Source organism: Amblyomma americanum, chromosome 4, assembly GCF_052857255.1.
Source record: "Amblyomma americanum isolate KBUSLIRL-KWMA chromosome 4, ASM5285725v1, whole genome shotgun sequence".
In the NCBI taxonomy this organism is placed as follows: domain Eukaryota; kingdom Metazoa; phylum Arthropoda; class Arachnida; order Ixodida; family Ixodidae; genus Amblyomma; species Amblyomma americanum.
In genome coordinates, this window is record NC_135500.1 from 141,192,484 (window position 1) to 141,208,625 (window position 16,142).

General features: G+C 45.9%; 1 protein-coding gene across 2 annotated transcripts in view; it reads left to right on the plus strand.

Moving 5' to 3' along the window:
* LOC144128438 (uncharacterized) overlaps positions 1–16,142 on the plus strand; it is a 115,499-nt gene that overhangs the window by 93,236 nt on the left and 6,121 nt on the right. The window lies entirely within an intron of this gene.

Below are 16,142 nucleotides of genomic sequence, written 5' to 3' on the forward strand. Positions count from 1 at the left end.
TATTTAATTAAAACCCGGTCGCGAAGCAGTTGATTCAGTAAAATCTCCCTTTGTTTCCTGGCTGAGGCCTATAAGTAGTCATGGTAGTCTGGGCTATTCAAGCTATTCTCAGATGAGAGCTATACCTCACAGGAAACTGGTTACAAGCTGACCCTAATAATGAAATATTTGGAGACGTTGCAAATATTTTTTGTTTTCTTTCAGAGCAACCATTTCGCACATGTAAGCAGTTTTCTTCACGAGTTTCTTGTCACTTGTAAGTCAGCGCAACGTCACCACATGTAAGAGCAGCGATATCACCAAGGACAAGCTCGGCTTCTTTCTAAAAAGCAGGCTAATCTTTGCTTTATTGGTTAAAGATGCACTCATGAACTTGGTCTCAGCTCTGCTAAGTGAAACCGCGTCGTATCATCAAAAGGGGACTTTGTGCGCCTTTAATGAACTTTTTCAAGTTATTAAAAACTCGGTGATCGTGCCAAAAGTAATAGGCAGTTAACTTTTGAAGTTAGCAAGAGCGCGTAAGTGAGCGCTGCGGCCCCATCGCTTGTACAATCATATTTTTGTCATCGATAGTTTACATCGCCTGTCCTCCAGTACATGAAACAACATGGTCATTGATATCTTGATAGTTTACCGGTTTCGCTTCTGTTTACACATAGAGGAAACAAAGTCAATATTCGCGGTTAATATGCTGACTCTAGAGTTAAACAGGTGGTCTCACTCCCGTGCACACCCTCCCCGCATATTTTTAACCGAGACGTTAGTCATTATGGTAACACCTCTCAAAATCCCGCCGTTACTCTGCGGACAAAACAGGAGGGGGTATTAACATGGCAAGAACGATCGTTTCGCATCACCTGATTACAATCGGTACCAAGATGACCACCATGAGGCGTATTATTTCTGCAGCGTTTTTAAGATCGTGGCGCTCCCAAGTAGAAACTAATTTTCTTTAAACAAATTTAAACATTTGTTGAAGCACTGAGTTGTTTATTTTGTCCGTATGGTCAAGCGTCCTTGGCATTATCATGATGACGCTGTGTAAGGTTAGCACAACAACTTCTTTCCCCACTTTACCGCTTTATTTGCCTGTGGCCATCCATGGCGTCATGTTTGGGCAGTGTGGTCGTAGAATTTGTGGTCAGAAAGAAAATTCGCCTGAGGCTTCACCGCGGGTGAGGCATTCATTCATGAGTGCCAGCAATGTCTGATGATGGGGAGAGACATTTAAAATATGATCAAACAACCACAGACACTTGTCCTCGGTGTAGTCAACCTCAGTCACTCGCAGCGTATGCCTACAAGAAGGCTGTTAATGAGCTCATCAAACTAGACAGGCACGTTACCTTAGCTTAATTAGTGAGATGGCTTGAAATCGTAGTTTGCAGTGCGCAATTTTCTGCCCCCGCCAAACGGTTAGCCCTCGAGTTATCTTTTCTAGGGGGCCGCATAGTGGCGCTTCCGCCTTCCTGGCGGTGCCTCCGCGTGCTGACCTCCTCTCTGGCTCGATGGTTCAAATTCCGGGACGCTATTGGTGCAACAGCACGGAGGAAGAACAAAGATAAGGGAGGCCCTATCAGTATCACAGTCTGTGGCTGAAATCACGTAGTTTCGGCGGCCATCTTCTCCCGACACTATTAGGGACGGAGTAGCACCAGCTGCACACATCAGTACAAACACGGGCGTCTCCATATTGTTCGCTGGACTACCGTGTCTGCGCCATGCTCACACAGAAACTCACTGAACAATAAGGCGATGCCTCGAGAGCGCTTGCTAGCGTCAGGTGCACAAAGCAGCCCAGCGAGCAATATGGCGACGCCAGGCTGGGAAGGTTTTATGGTTTACGGGGGTTTAACGTCCTAAAGCGGCTCAGGCTATGAGAGACGCCGTAGTGAAGGGCTCCGGAAATTTCGACCACCTGGGGTTCTTTGACGTGCACTGACGTTGCACAGCACACGGGCCTCTAGAATTTCATTTGCATCGAAATTCGACCGCCGCGGCCGGGATCGAACCCCCGTCCTTCTGACCTGCAGCTGAGCGCCATGACCACTCAGCCACCGCGGCGGCGATTAATGACGCTATATATGGTGTGAACGGCGGCAATTCGATATGTCTCGTCTCGCCGAAACATGCAGGCACCGGGAGCATGCGAAGGTAGGTAAACAAGTAAGAAGGCGTAAATTAATGAAACAGACCTTGTCCAGACAAAATGGTGGCTTGTCCTCTTCCGGCTTTGTGTGCTTCGACTTGATGGGCATATGCAGCTGGCACCAAGGATTTCAAAAGCAAAACATTTCAAGCAGGCTTAACATCGTATATGCTTAGTTAGGGTTAGCTGGGACGGAATATAAAGTTTACTTCAGTGTACACGGTGCCTGTACTGAAACACTGACTTACCGGGTCTTTCGAGCTACGTTTGTTTCAATGAGAGCAATTTCGCATTGTGCTTTCCGATTATGCGTGATGCTGAGGGCTCGCATTTAATTTGCACAGCGCAGGAGCAGTCTCGAACACCTGAAAGCTTTAGCTGAGACCCGAGCACAAGCGAACTGAGCGAAATTTTCTGTGGTGACGTATATCGTGCGCCGCTCTCGCGATGTGCGCAAATATTGTTCTTTCGATGCCGCTTCTACGGTGAAGGGTTAGGTGGGTGCCATCGTAATTAGGTTTCCCGAAAGGGTCACCTCGTGTACGGAGATTAAAACAGAAGCCATTCATTTTTGTTTCATTTTGCTGTTTATTTTTCCGAACACTCTCGCAACATTTGGGCTCTTTCGGCCCTCGCTAACTGTGAACCTGGTGCCACGTACCGGTTATTGTAAACAAGAAGTAGTAGTATGCGCTGTGCGTTCTTTGATGGCTATTGTCATGTCGTAGTGACGTCAGGCAGGAAGACAGGCTGGTAAAACAGCTCGAAAAGAAACTGTTCACTGGGACTGACCTGCGCCCTCGAAGGCGATTGATATTATCGATGGCATTGAAATTATCGATGGATGGTCCAGCTGTAATGCAAAAACGCTCGCGTATCCTGAGATTTTGTTGGTTTACGCTAAGGAACTGTAGGTAATCATAATCGATTCAGAAATCTCCACTGCATTACACTGCACTACACTCCTACACTACGCTGTACTAGCCAACAGTGTCGATTTGGTTCATAATAGACACTTAAATTGAACTCGGCCCGGTGGTAGTGATAAGACGGGTCTACTTTTCGTCGGTCACAACGCTGAGTCTCTCGACCATGCTGTAGTTAATTAAAGATGAAACTGAATTTCCTCGAAAAGAATCAAAGAAGGCAGAGTAGCGACAGCTCGCTGCTCTGAAATGTAGTCCTATCTTGCGCGTTTCTCCTTCACCGAGCGTAAGCTGGAGGGATGGAAGAAAAGATTTCCCGGGCTGATTCGACTGTTTAAGACTTGAGTGTCAGTCGGTACTTGTAGTAAGAAATTTTAGCAGTAAATTCATCGCAAGAAATACAAACCACCTAAGTGTTGGTATACAAAAGCACCGCTACCCTAACAGCGGAATACGAGTTGGAAGCCGACAAGAAGCAAAGAGCAAGCAAAGTTCAAACAGGGCGAAAGCTTCAAGTTAAGTATCATAGAATGCACTTACAACAAACCTAAATAAAGGAGACCATAAAGCGTCTTTTTTCGGTTGTTTTGCGCTTATATAAACTGTTTTCGGCTTCTCTCCTATTTCTAAGAAATCATGCCACCGCTGGCGTTAAATTTGTTTACAACAGACGCGCTAGCCGCAGGAAAAGAGGAACGGCTCGAAGTCTGGGCGTAAAGCCAGAAAGAAGTACGAGTAGGAGGCGGAGCGAGAACCGTGTTCGGAAGAGAAGCCTCAGTAGAAGGCGGAATACCAGAACTCGCGACAGGATAAAAGGCCAGCCTCGCGTGCGAAATAGAATAAAAAATTCGATCGAAAATTTGTAGCAAACGGTCCTTCTCCGAGCCCACTGTGTAGACCGAATGCGGAAATACAGGCGCAAGCATGCCTGGAATTTTTATGTCCCATCTTTGTGTTGTGTCAGTGTATTGCCGAGTGGCGGCTTGTATTGAAGTGAATTTTGACATTTGTCAAGTGTTATGCACGTGGAGACATTGCATTGATGTGTGCATCTTGGCATTCGCCATCCAGTTTGGGAGCGCAAGCATGTACGCGCGAATTTTGAGTTTTGTGAATATGGTTGCATAATATCCTTAAAGAAAGGGGAAGTGTCAGAAAATTCGGCGCATGTTCGAAAAAAAAAACTGCGCAGTGCGGAAGCAATCGCACTCGTGCGCGCCGTAAATAAAACTAAAACAGAGGAGAAGGAACCCCCGGAGAGCGTGTAACCTTGCGTGTGCTGCTGCCCCTTCCACACTGCTCGCCAGCGCGGCGCCAAAGGAGACATGGCCGCGCGCGCCGCCGTCGATTGTTCGAGAACGTACGAGTGATTTCTACTCATTGTCGACGGAGAGCGCGTAGTCTTGACCATGCTAAGTGATGTCCTCTCCCCTTCGCTCTCGCGCCGGTGGATTCGCATCGCGAGAAGCGAGAAGGGTCTAGAAAGTTCTCGAAACCGGTTTTTCCGCTTGACCAATGGGGTCTCGCGCCCGGCGCGAGGAGACTGAATTTGTGTAGTTGATACAGCGTGTATGTGCCCGCCTGCCTTGGCGCGAAGAACAAACAGACGCGGACCGCGCCTATAAATGAGGGGCGTTGACCGCTGTCTGTCAGCCCGAGCCGCCGTTTAAACTTCAGAGAAGCGCGCCCGCTCAACTCCCGGGACAACGCCACTAGCGCAGCCACGGACCAGCCAGGCAGCGAGCGCCAACCTGCGGGACGGCACCGTCATGTTCCTCAGACCGTCGGACTGGCGCAGTGCCCGGTGAACCAATTGTGGTTTGTTTGTTTGTCTCTGTCTTGAGTTAGGGCACTTTAGGTGCAAAGATTTTGTTTAATTGTAATCTCTCTCGAGTGTTATTTTGCACGAGTTGCATTGTTTTGTAAATCACTTTGTTATGTGCTCGTACGACTGATTCTGAAATTCTCTCTATAGTCTCTTCGCTGCATAAACTTTGTTTTGTTTTGTGAACCTTTGGCTCCGACCCATTTTCTTTCTTGCGACCGGAGAAAGCTGGGCACCAAACGACCGCCCCGCTTATCACTTGGTAGCTAGTCTCCGGCTGAGCTTGCCACGCTGAGTCGAGGGCATCTCCTTTGTGACTCAGACCGCTACCTCCACACGCTCTAAGGGTGTCTGGGAGTGCACGCTAAAATGCACGAAGAGGTGAAAGCTGAGTCATGTTCCTTCCGGCTTCTACCTCTTCTCTCTTACAAGGGGAGAGAGGGTGGCGCAGAGGGCCTGGTTGGCAGGTGGCCAGAGGGAAATCCTCCCAAACACCACCTGCGACTGTTGGCAGGCGGATTCACACTCCCCGCCGCCAAACAGGCACTCCTTAAGCTATCGCATTAAAAGTAAAGGTAAAAAACATGCAGTAGGCTGAAGTGTGATAGGCTAGGCAGTGGCGCTACGTACGCCGGGCCCTTGGCAAGCCTACAAACCTGAAAGAAAAGGCAAAGCCTCTGCGACAAAAGACTGGCAGCTTTGACAGAAGCTGTTTTCAGAGCCCCTTCCAAATACACCTACAAATAAGTTAGCGAGGCAGGGACCCTTAGTTAAGGAGGTCTTCGTTTCGAAGTGTCATTCATGAAAGACTTGGAGAAATGACAAAATTTCTTACCTCACTCTGAGCTTTCAACGAAACGGCGAAGTGGAGTTTTTTTGTAAACAACCTCTTCTCGACTTCAAATCGTTTCCCACTTGAGACGTTCATTCATTATGCTGGTTCTGGGCCTTTCATTTCTACCTTAAGGAATGAGTTCAGTCGAGGATTACAGCGGATTAATCTTCGCGTTTAATCCGCGACGAACTGCCTTCTCTTCGATTTCTAGCATGGCGGCATAAGGGGCTGGAAAACAGCACAAAAAGATGTATGTCACACCCGCACGCTTTCATCACCGATAGTAACGATCAGTAACAGAAACTCAGATGAAAGCTCTGAGCCACGGCCTCGCTTAGCTCAGAAACGACTGCACAAGTAATGCAAAGGTGAGCACTAATGTATAGCAAACAAAAAAAAGTGTTTTAAATAATTCCATGCTTTTATCTCGATCCACGCCTGGTTATGGCTTGTAAAAAAACATCTTCCACAAAGGCTTACTGCAGCAGTGTACGCCGACGCAGTTTCAATGCCGATCACAGCGAGCAGTGCAGTCAAAGCGCACATGTAAATAAAGAGAGGACATGTCTGTGTTATTCCGAGCTCGTACACGTCGTTGCGACAATTTCTGTTATTACATGTAGTGCTGATGTTCTCTTCGCTTATAGTCACAGCTTGGTCAAAATGACTTTCAGAAGTAGTCTCTTTCATTCCTCGTCGCAATAATGCGCCGGCACTGAAGACTCAATGACGTCACACACCCCTATCACGTGACCCCCTTCTAACCAACATGAAAGACTGGAGCATTGTCGTGTTCAGCTGATGGCTAATAATTAAGTTGCACTAGTGCGTATTACCGATGTCCGAGAGTCTGATTGGGATTGGAATGGTTGGAAGGGAAGGTGATGGGGAAAGCGGGCGATGTTACAATCACTGATACTTTTTCGCTTCGAGGAAAGGCTAAGACTTTGGCTGTCTATCTACTTCCTCGTATTGCTTTTGTTTTCGTGATTAATAAATGTTCATTATCAGGTTCTGGCTTATCACTGAACACTGCATTATCAGTGAGCACTACGTTATGCGTCCAACGAGAAATTTGGTCCTCAACCAAAGCCTCAGCAACGGAGTGAGCACAGTTAAAGAAACTGGCAAGCGTTCATGCTTGAAAGTACAAAACAGTTTACAGCAACGCTTAGTGACGTCGCTAGTGTTAATCATTTACCCTCCCTTTTAGTCGAAACTGCATTTCTTTTACCGCGCCTTTTATCTATAGCCTATCAGAAAGATACGTTACGCTACAACTGTTCTCTTTATGCTGACGCAAAACATAACGGCACTCTGATTTTTCTAGAGGGGGCAACTGTGGACAAATCATTAGTTCTAGTTTTCTTTTATCTGTGTGTGCCACATGCATACTGGTGGTGTGCGCTCCCAGATACCCTTAGAGCCTGACAAGGTAGCTGCTCCGCCCTCTCAGTAGATGCCCTCGACTTGGCGTGACAAGCTCAGCCGAAATCCCGCTACCAAGTGACAAAGGGGAGTTGTCATTTGGTGCCCAGGTTTGTCTGGTCGCAAACCAGTAAAACGGTCGTAGTAGAAGGTTCACAAGAAAAAACAAGCTTTATACAGCAAGGAGACGATACAGGGGAATTTCTACATACGATCTAAGCCAAAAGGCCGAGAAGCGATACAGGGGAATTTCTAATCACTCACGAGAACACATACAAAGTGATCTACAAACTAAGGCAACACATGCAGCGCAGTACTGAACATAGGCTACAACGCAAAAAAGAGATCTTGCAACAACAGTGCACTAAAACACGAGATACACAACCAAATGAAAACACAATTATTTCGGAGGGCACTGTGATAGTCCGAAGATTGGAGGATCATGATGGGGCCATCCCGAAGACTGGCACGCACTCCCTCGCAGATCTGTGTCCGAAAGAGTGTTGTTGGCCCGAGAGTCGTGCGGGAGCACTTCTTTTAAGCTAGAACCACGGCACGAGCTGACAAGCGGCGCTAAGCGTCCTCCATCTATAGGGCGCGCAATGTCTGTTGGTAACTTGTTAAAGAAGAAATATACCAGCCAAAAAAACGAACACACAAGGAGACAACAACACAGAACAACGGCTGGACTGACGCACGCGCTGGAACGATTACTCAGAGGTTGACATAACAGGTGTTCGTTTTTTTTTTTGGCTGGTATATCTATTCTTTAACATGTCATACCAACAGGCCCACCATTCTGCCCTGTTTGTAACTTAGAGCCAAGGCAGGCACGCATACATCCATAGCATCAACAGTACAAATACCGCATCGCCGTTGGTCGGACGTTCCAGAAGATTTCGAGACACTTCTATCCGACCCGTCGCCGCTGCTTCTGAGCGAAGTGGAAAGGGCATTACTCAGCATGCACAAGGTTACGCGCTCTCCATTGGTCGTGAATAGATTTCTCTCGATCGTTTTCTGTCGTTCGTTGTACAGCGTACTAGAGCGTGTTTCTTATCGCGTCGCGTCGGCTTCTTGAACGTGCGCCGAATTTTGTAACGGCGTGTCGCATGTCTCAAGGGTCAAACGCCCCGCAAAGCCATCATGTTTAAAAGTATTCCCGTTCCATAATGTGAAGTAATCAATCCGTTCGTCTTTGTAAGGACATTTTTACTCTTGGAACACACTGCACCGATGTGGAAGTTCGATACATGCGTACTAAATGGCGCAGTCAACTGCGGTCAGCAACCGAAACCGGGCGGCACATGGCACGTGCTTAGCCGCGATGCAGCTTTGCAAAAAGCATTTCAAAACTATAGGAATTAAGGCTGTGCCAATTGTGGGTTTTGAAAGTGTATTATTGGAATTAGGGGGGGCCAATTGTGGGTTTTGGATGTGTATGAACACTTTCAAAGCCCACAATTGGCACACCCTTAATTCCAATAATGTAACACTTCCAAACCCACAATTGGCACACCCTTAATTCCAATAATACACTTTCAAAACCCACAATTGGCACAGCCTTAATTCCAATAATACACTTTCAAAACCCACAATTGGCACACCCTTAATTCCTATAGTTTTGAAATGCTTTTTGCAAAACTGCATGGCGGCTAAGCACGTGCCATGTGCCGCCCGGTTTCGGTTGCTGTCCATTACACAGACGAACGGATTGATTACTTCACATTATGGAACGGGAATACTTTTAAACATGATGGCTTTGCGGGGCGTTTGACCCTTGAGACATGCGACACGCTGTTACAAAATTAGAAAAATCGGCTCGAAGTGATGCCCAGGAATCTTCTCCCTGTGATGCTAAAAAAAATGCTCATACCACGGACGTTGTAGCGCTAACCGCGTAAAAATATCTTAAGTGGCACATTATTCATAAATTATTCAAAAAATGTACGATTAGGCTCGCGTTGCATTATTCAAATTATTCAAAAAATGTACGATTTGGCTCGTGTTTCAATACACGAGCCAAATCGTACATTTTTTGAATAATTTTTGAATAATGTGCCACTTAAGATATTTTTACGCGGTTAGCGCTATAACGTCCGTGGTGTGAGCATTTTTTTTAGCATCACAGGGAGATTCCTGGGCATCACGTTCAATCAATCAATCAATCAATTTTATTTCTGCCTCAAAAAAGTGACAGAGGAGCTGCAGAAAAAGCTGTCATAGACAGCTTGACTGAGCCGCAGCCCCCATTATACCGGGCAGCAGTGACAGGCAACGAGAAAAAATAACAAAACAAACAAAAGAAAACAATTCAGAGAAAAACACATTAACACCAAAAAAAAAAAAAATCTACCACTAGATTGTACATGTGGGCAATTTACATGTTCATCCAAACATCATTGCATAAGTATCTTTCAGCAGTACAACAAAAGCACAATGAATCAAACAATACAAATTAAACAAAACAAAAACACCTCTTAGTGCAGTTTAAAAAAAAAAAAATCATTTTGTAACACAGTCTATGTATAAGCAACGCAGCTCACGATTAGTACAGGTAGACAAGTTGAAATTGGCAGATTTGTATGTGTTTAGAAGAGAAGGAAGTCTATATTGCAGGCGCTGTTTACCGGTATTTATGCGTGGTGTAGGCACCAACCAGGTTTCAGGCTCTCTAAAAGGGTAACTCGCTTCTTTTTCTTTCAAATTTGCCAGACGTCGAATATAATTTATGTTATTTTTGGTTTCAAGTTTAAAACGCACACTCAGTCGATATTGATATAAATCAAAGATTTTGATTATGCCCGTTTCACGAAAGAACGCTTTGCTGGGTGCTCCATAGTCCGCATTAAAGACGTAGCGAAGAAACTTTTTTTGCAGAACATAAATTTTTTGTAATGAAGAATACGTTGCAGTGCCCCATACAAGCTGGCAGTAGTTAATGTGGGCACAGAACAGTGTGTTATAGAGAAGTAGTTTAATTGATTTAGGAAGAATGTATCTAATGCAGCCAATCGTGCCTGTTACCCTGGCTAACTGCCGGACAACATGATTTGTGTGATCTTCCCAAGACATGTGCGAAGAAAATACTGCACCTAGGCATTTGAAGTGATCAACTATTTCTATTTCTCTCGAGTTAAAGGTAATACTATCGTGTGGGGTGATCGGTTTGTTTCTTGGTCGAAATATTACAGCTTTAGTCTTTTTTTCATTCACGCGCATATAGTTTGATTGTGACCATCTTTCCAGTGTGATCATTGTTGTGTTGCACATTTGTATCAGGTCATGAATGTTGCTTCCGGAGAAAAAAATGCTAGTATCATCGGCATATATGATAAACCTGACATTTGGGTTAATGTTCACAATATCATTAAGGTAAATGTTGAAAAGTAGGGGCCCAAGTATGCTTCCCTGTGGGACACCAGAATAAATTTCTTTTATTTCTGAATATGTATTATCTATGTTGACAGTTTGTTTCCTTTTTGACAGGTAAGATTTTATTAGTTCTGCAGCCTGGCCCCGAATTCCGTAGTGCCATAGCTTCTCTAGAAGTAACTTATGATTAACCAAGTCAAATGCCTTTGAGAAGTCTATGAATATTCCTATTACGAGCTCTTTGTGTTCAAACTGTGTCAGAATATATTCTTTTTGCTCTATTTTTGCTCTAAGAGTGCTAGTTCAGTAGACTTGTTTTTCCGGAATCCGAACTGATATGGTGTGAGCAAGTTGTATTTATCTAAAAATTTATTCAGTCTAGAGTGTAGAATTTTCTCCAATGCTTTAGAGAAAACAGGCAATACAGAGATGGGTCTATAATTACCCAAGTCATTTCGGTCTCCTTTTTTAAATAAAACAGTTATTTTAGCAATCTGCATTTTTTCTGGGAATACTGATGTAGCTAAACAAACATTAAAAATATGTGCCACAGCTGGAGCTATAATATCGGCTACATATTTTATGGGCTTTATCTGGATGTCGTCAATATCTCGACTGCTGCTATTTTTTAGGCTGAGTATGACCGATGCTACTTCATCCGTCGTGACAGGTTCAAGAAATATTGTATTATCGTTATGAAAGTCTAAGTAATCGCATGCATTCCGTGCAGACCCATCCGTTTTCTTTTTCGTGAAAAAGTCGTTGAAAGCATTTGCCAGCTCTGTCCCTGAAAGATCTTTATCATCGATCTTAAGATTCCGCACTTGGCCATGTGACTGGTTACGGTGCAGCAATGAGTTTAAACGGGTCCAAACCACATCATGACGACCCTTCTTGACGTCTAGAAATGCAGAGTAATATTCTGTTCGTGCTGATCGCAATTTCTTTGTTAATTTATTTCTAAATTCTTTAAATAACCTCAAATCTTCAACTGAACGTGTGGTTAGAAATGTTCTATACAGCTTGTTTTTCATTTTTATTTCTTTTCGTAACTCATGGTTGATCCATGGTTTCCGAGTTTTTCGTGAGGCTTTATATGTTGTAGAGGGAAAATACAATTGGTATAGTTGTTTGAAAATACCAAGGAACTTATTATAAACTTCATTAGCATCATTGAGGTGAGCTATGTGGGCCAGGTCAACTTGTTTAAGAGCATCGCGAAAAGCTTTCAGTGTAACACTGGTTATACGCTGGTATCTAATACCTTCTGGCTCTTTCAGTGTAGGGGTTGGCTCATTCATGCACAAGAACACTGGGAGGTGGTCACTGATAGAACATGATAAGGCACCGGTCTCAATTTTTGGATGGGCAAGATTGGTAATGAACAAGTCTAAAGTGGATTGACTTCCTGTTGTAACTCTGGTAGGGACTTCTATTACACTAATGAAACCATTTGAAGCCAAAACAGTCCTAAATTCTCTCGTAGAAAAATTGTTACTGCTCATGTCGATGTTGAAATCGCCTCCAGCAATAAGCGTATAACCTCCATCAGCTACAAAAGACAAAAAGTGTTCATAGAATTTAAGAAAAACGGATAAATCTCCACTGGGTGGGCGGTAACAGACAGAGTAAATACATTTCTTTGCGCATAATGATATTATCTCGTAGTCCGGCGTAACCACACTGTATGGGTTTAACATTTCGCCAGTTACATTTTCATTCAGAAGTAAAGCCACTCCCCCGCCACGCCCAACGGGTCTGTTGAGATAGTAGGTTTTGTAATTGGTCATTCTGAAAACATTGTGCGCGCTGGTGCTCCATGTTTCACTCAGCATTATCACTGAAAACATAAACCGAAATTCGCTAAAAAATTCATCTAGCAAGACCATTTTATTTTTTACTGAGCGTGCGTTAACATGTATAGCTTTAACGGATGCGGATGAGAAAGAGGAAGCGATGTGGTTCAAGTCATGCGGAAGGTGATACGGGCACTGTGCCATTTTTCTTTTCCATTTTCCTTTGGTACTGAGCTTGCGCAGTGCTACGTAAGCTGGTCCAGATCGCTTGCTCCTTTGATATGTATTGCAGTCATTCCTTGATCTTTACGAACGAGAATTTTCCCATTCGTATACCAGACAAAACGATAACCTGTATCTTTTGCCTTCTGCTTCGCATTTCGAAGCAAGTCTCTGTGATACCGTGTCAGGTTTTCCTGAATGACAATGCTCGGTTCATTATCTTTTACTTTGCTCCTAGCGTTCAGCCACGAATCTCTTGTAGTCTGTCTGGTGAAACGAGCGAGTATTCCTTGCGTCTTATCCCGTCGGGCAGGCAGTCTGTGTATTGTTTGAATGTCTGCTGTCGTCAGGGGTGGTACTTCAAGCTTCGGGGCGATGTCATTTAACAAAGTAAGCAGATTTTCATCGGGCAGAGCAGCAATACCGTGTATCTCTAGATTAAGTTTCCTGCTTCGGTATTCAAGATCATTAACATCTTGTTGAAGTTGCGTTTGCACAACTTGCGTCATGTCATCTTTTTCTTCTAGTTCTGCTACTCTTTTCTTCAGTACCTTGATCTCATTGTCCTGGCGGGAAACATGTCTTTCAAATTCATCAAATTTCTTAGACATATGTTGGACAGATTCTTCCATTTCTGCCACCTTTTTTGTTAGCTCTGGCAAGCTCTCAAGTTTCTCTAGTATAGAGGCAAGAGCTAGCTTAACATCTAGTTCTGATTCACTGTCTGCTCTACTACTCGTGTGCGACCCATTTTCCCGGCATGTGAGGCAGCGCCACGCTTTCTTTGAAGCATTGTTTTTTGCTTTAAAAGATTTCTCCGTCACCCCCGCACATTTACCGAAATGGTAAGCGCTTTGGCACTCCGTGCATGTCACACTCGGCACATTGACATGAATAGTTCCCTCGCAGGACGAACACACACTAGACATTTCTTTTCGTAGGCGGACACTTCACCAAACGACATAAAAGCACGCTTCACCAAAATACAATGGCAGCAGTGGCAGCAGCAGCGACAGACACAATGGCATGAACCACAAAAACTATGACAATTCAACGTAGTGCTGCACTAACCTGCAACAAGGGCGAAGCGCGTTACCGATGTAGCCGCGTCGCTGCCGCTGCTGCCAAGTGACCGCTGGTCCGATTGCTTGCGTTTATCTTGCAGGGCCTTCCGGTCGGCGTCTGCGCAGATTGTCCCCGAAGCGTGCCAAACGTCCGATGGTTGAGCTTGATGATGGAAAGGCGTAGCTTTGGCGTAGGCATAAGAAGGCGTACAGCAGAAGCGGTTGCCGGTTCCTAGCAGCAGGATCACTTGAGAACGGGGAGCTCGATCTGCAACAAGGGCGAAGCGCGCTACCGATGTAGCCGCGTCGCTGCCGCTGCTGCCAAGTGACCGCTGGTCCGATTGCTTGCGTTTATCTTGCAGGGCCTTCCGGTCGGCGTCTGCGCAGATTGTCCCCGAAGCGTGCCAAACGTCCGATGGTTGAGCTTGATGATGGAAAGGCGTAGCTTTGGCGTAGGCATAAGAAGGCGTACAGCAGAAGCGGTTGCCGGTTCCTAGCAGCAGGATCACTTGAGAACGGGGAGCTCGATCTGCAACAAGGGCGAAGCGCGCTACCGATGTAGCCGCGTCGCTGCCGCTGCTGCCAAGTGACCGCTGGTCCGATTGCTTGCGTTTATCTTGCAGGGCCTTCCGGTCGGCGTCTGCGCAGATTGTCCCCGAAGCGTGCCAAACGTCCGATGGTTGAGCTTGATGATGGAAAGGCGTAGCTTTGGCGTAGGCATAAGAAGGCGTACAGCAGAAGCGGTTGCCGGTTCCTAGCAGCAGGATCACTTGAGAACGGGGAGCTCGATCTGCAACAAGGGCGAAGCGCGTTACCGATGTAGCCGCGTCGCTGCCGCTGCTGCCAAGTGACCGCTGGTCCGATTGCTTGCGTTTATCTTGCAGGGCCTTCCGGTCGGCGTCTGCGCAGATTGTCCCCGAAGCGTGCCAAACGTCCGATGGTTGAGCTTGATGATGGAAAGGCGTAGCTTTGGCGTAGGCATAAGAAGGCGTACAGCAGAAGCGGTTGCCGGTTCCTAGCAGCAGGATCACTTGAGAACGGGGAGCTCGATCTGCAACAAGGGCGAAGCGCGCTACCGATGTAGCCGCGTCGCTGCCGCTGCTGCCAAGTGACCGCTGGTCCGATTGCTTGCGTTTATCTTGCAGGGCCTTCCGGTCGGCGTCTGCGCAGATTGTCCCCGAAGCGTGCCAAACGTCCGATGGTTGAGCTTGATGATGGAAAGGCGTAGCTTTGGCGTAGGCATAAGAAGGCGTACAGCAGAAGCGGTTGCCGGTTCCTAGCAGCAGGATCACTTGAGAACGGGGAGCTCGATCTGCAACAAGGGCGAAGCGCGTTACCGATGTAGCCGCGTCGCTGCCGCTGCTGCCAAGTGACCGCTGGTCCGATTGCTTGCGTTTATCTTGCAGGGCCTTCCGGTCGGCGTCTGCGCAGATTGTCCCCGAAGCGTGCCAAACGTCCGATGGTTGAGCTTGATGATGGAAAGGCGTAGCTTTGGCGTAGGCATAAGAAGGCGTACAGCAGAAGCGGTTGCCGGTTCCTAGCAGCAGGATCACTTGAGAACGGGGAGCTCGATCTGCAACAAGGGCGAAGCGCGTTACCGATGTAGCCGCGTCGCTGCCGCTGCTGCCACACGTTGAGCCGATTTTCCTAATTTCTTCACGAAGCACAGAAACAGCTTAATACTTTTTACAAGTGCTCAGCTGTTCTATATGCAGGCTTGCTAAACCGATGATTATTTTGACAGTAGCACACAGGAAAGAACGAATTGTTGAATAAGAGTATTTTTACAACACGTTGTGGATAAGCAGGTGCGTAGCTGGGTGTCAGATAATATAATATGCAGCGCTAGGTTAACTCTTAATACGGCCTACAGATCGCTTTTTATGAGCTCATGTACGAGCGAATAAATGGGCTATCGTGGTTTTCTGAAGCACGAACGGAAGAATGCTAGTGAGAAAACAGCAATTTGAGCGTTTTGATTGACATTGTCTAAATAATTTCAGTTGTCGCTTACAGGAGGCCAGTCCCCTCAAATCACAATCATAATCCAAGTTTTTTTTGTGTGTGGAAAACTGCCGCCAATTCTTCGTGCCTAGCCAAGATTGCTAAAGACGACGCGATATCCCTTATACTTCCTGACGCTCAGTTTTGCAATTCCAGCGATTTTCATTTGTGACGGGAGAGTCTCCCTCAAATGCCTACTTCTCGACGATTCTCTGTTTATTTTTTTTTTTCATTTTGTGAGACAGGAATTTATAACGCCATGAAAATCGGTAGTACGTCCGCCGAACGTTGTGTAGACACGTGGTCGTCTACAGGTTGGATCTTTGTGCGGTGAAAATTTACTCTTGGAAGACGCTGCACCGATGTGGAAGTTCGATACATGCGTACTAAATGGGGCAGTCAACTGCGGCCAGCAAAGGGTCCTTTTAAAGTGCTATAGATGCCGTATTGAACCGCGTATTATCATGTTTACACTTACTTCCTTGCTTCTGAGCTGTTTCAGTATGTGCCAAGTGAAA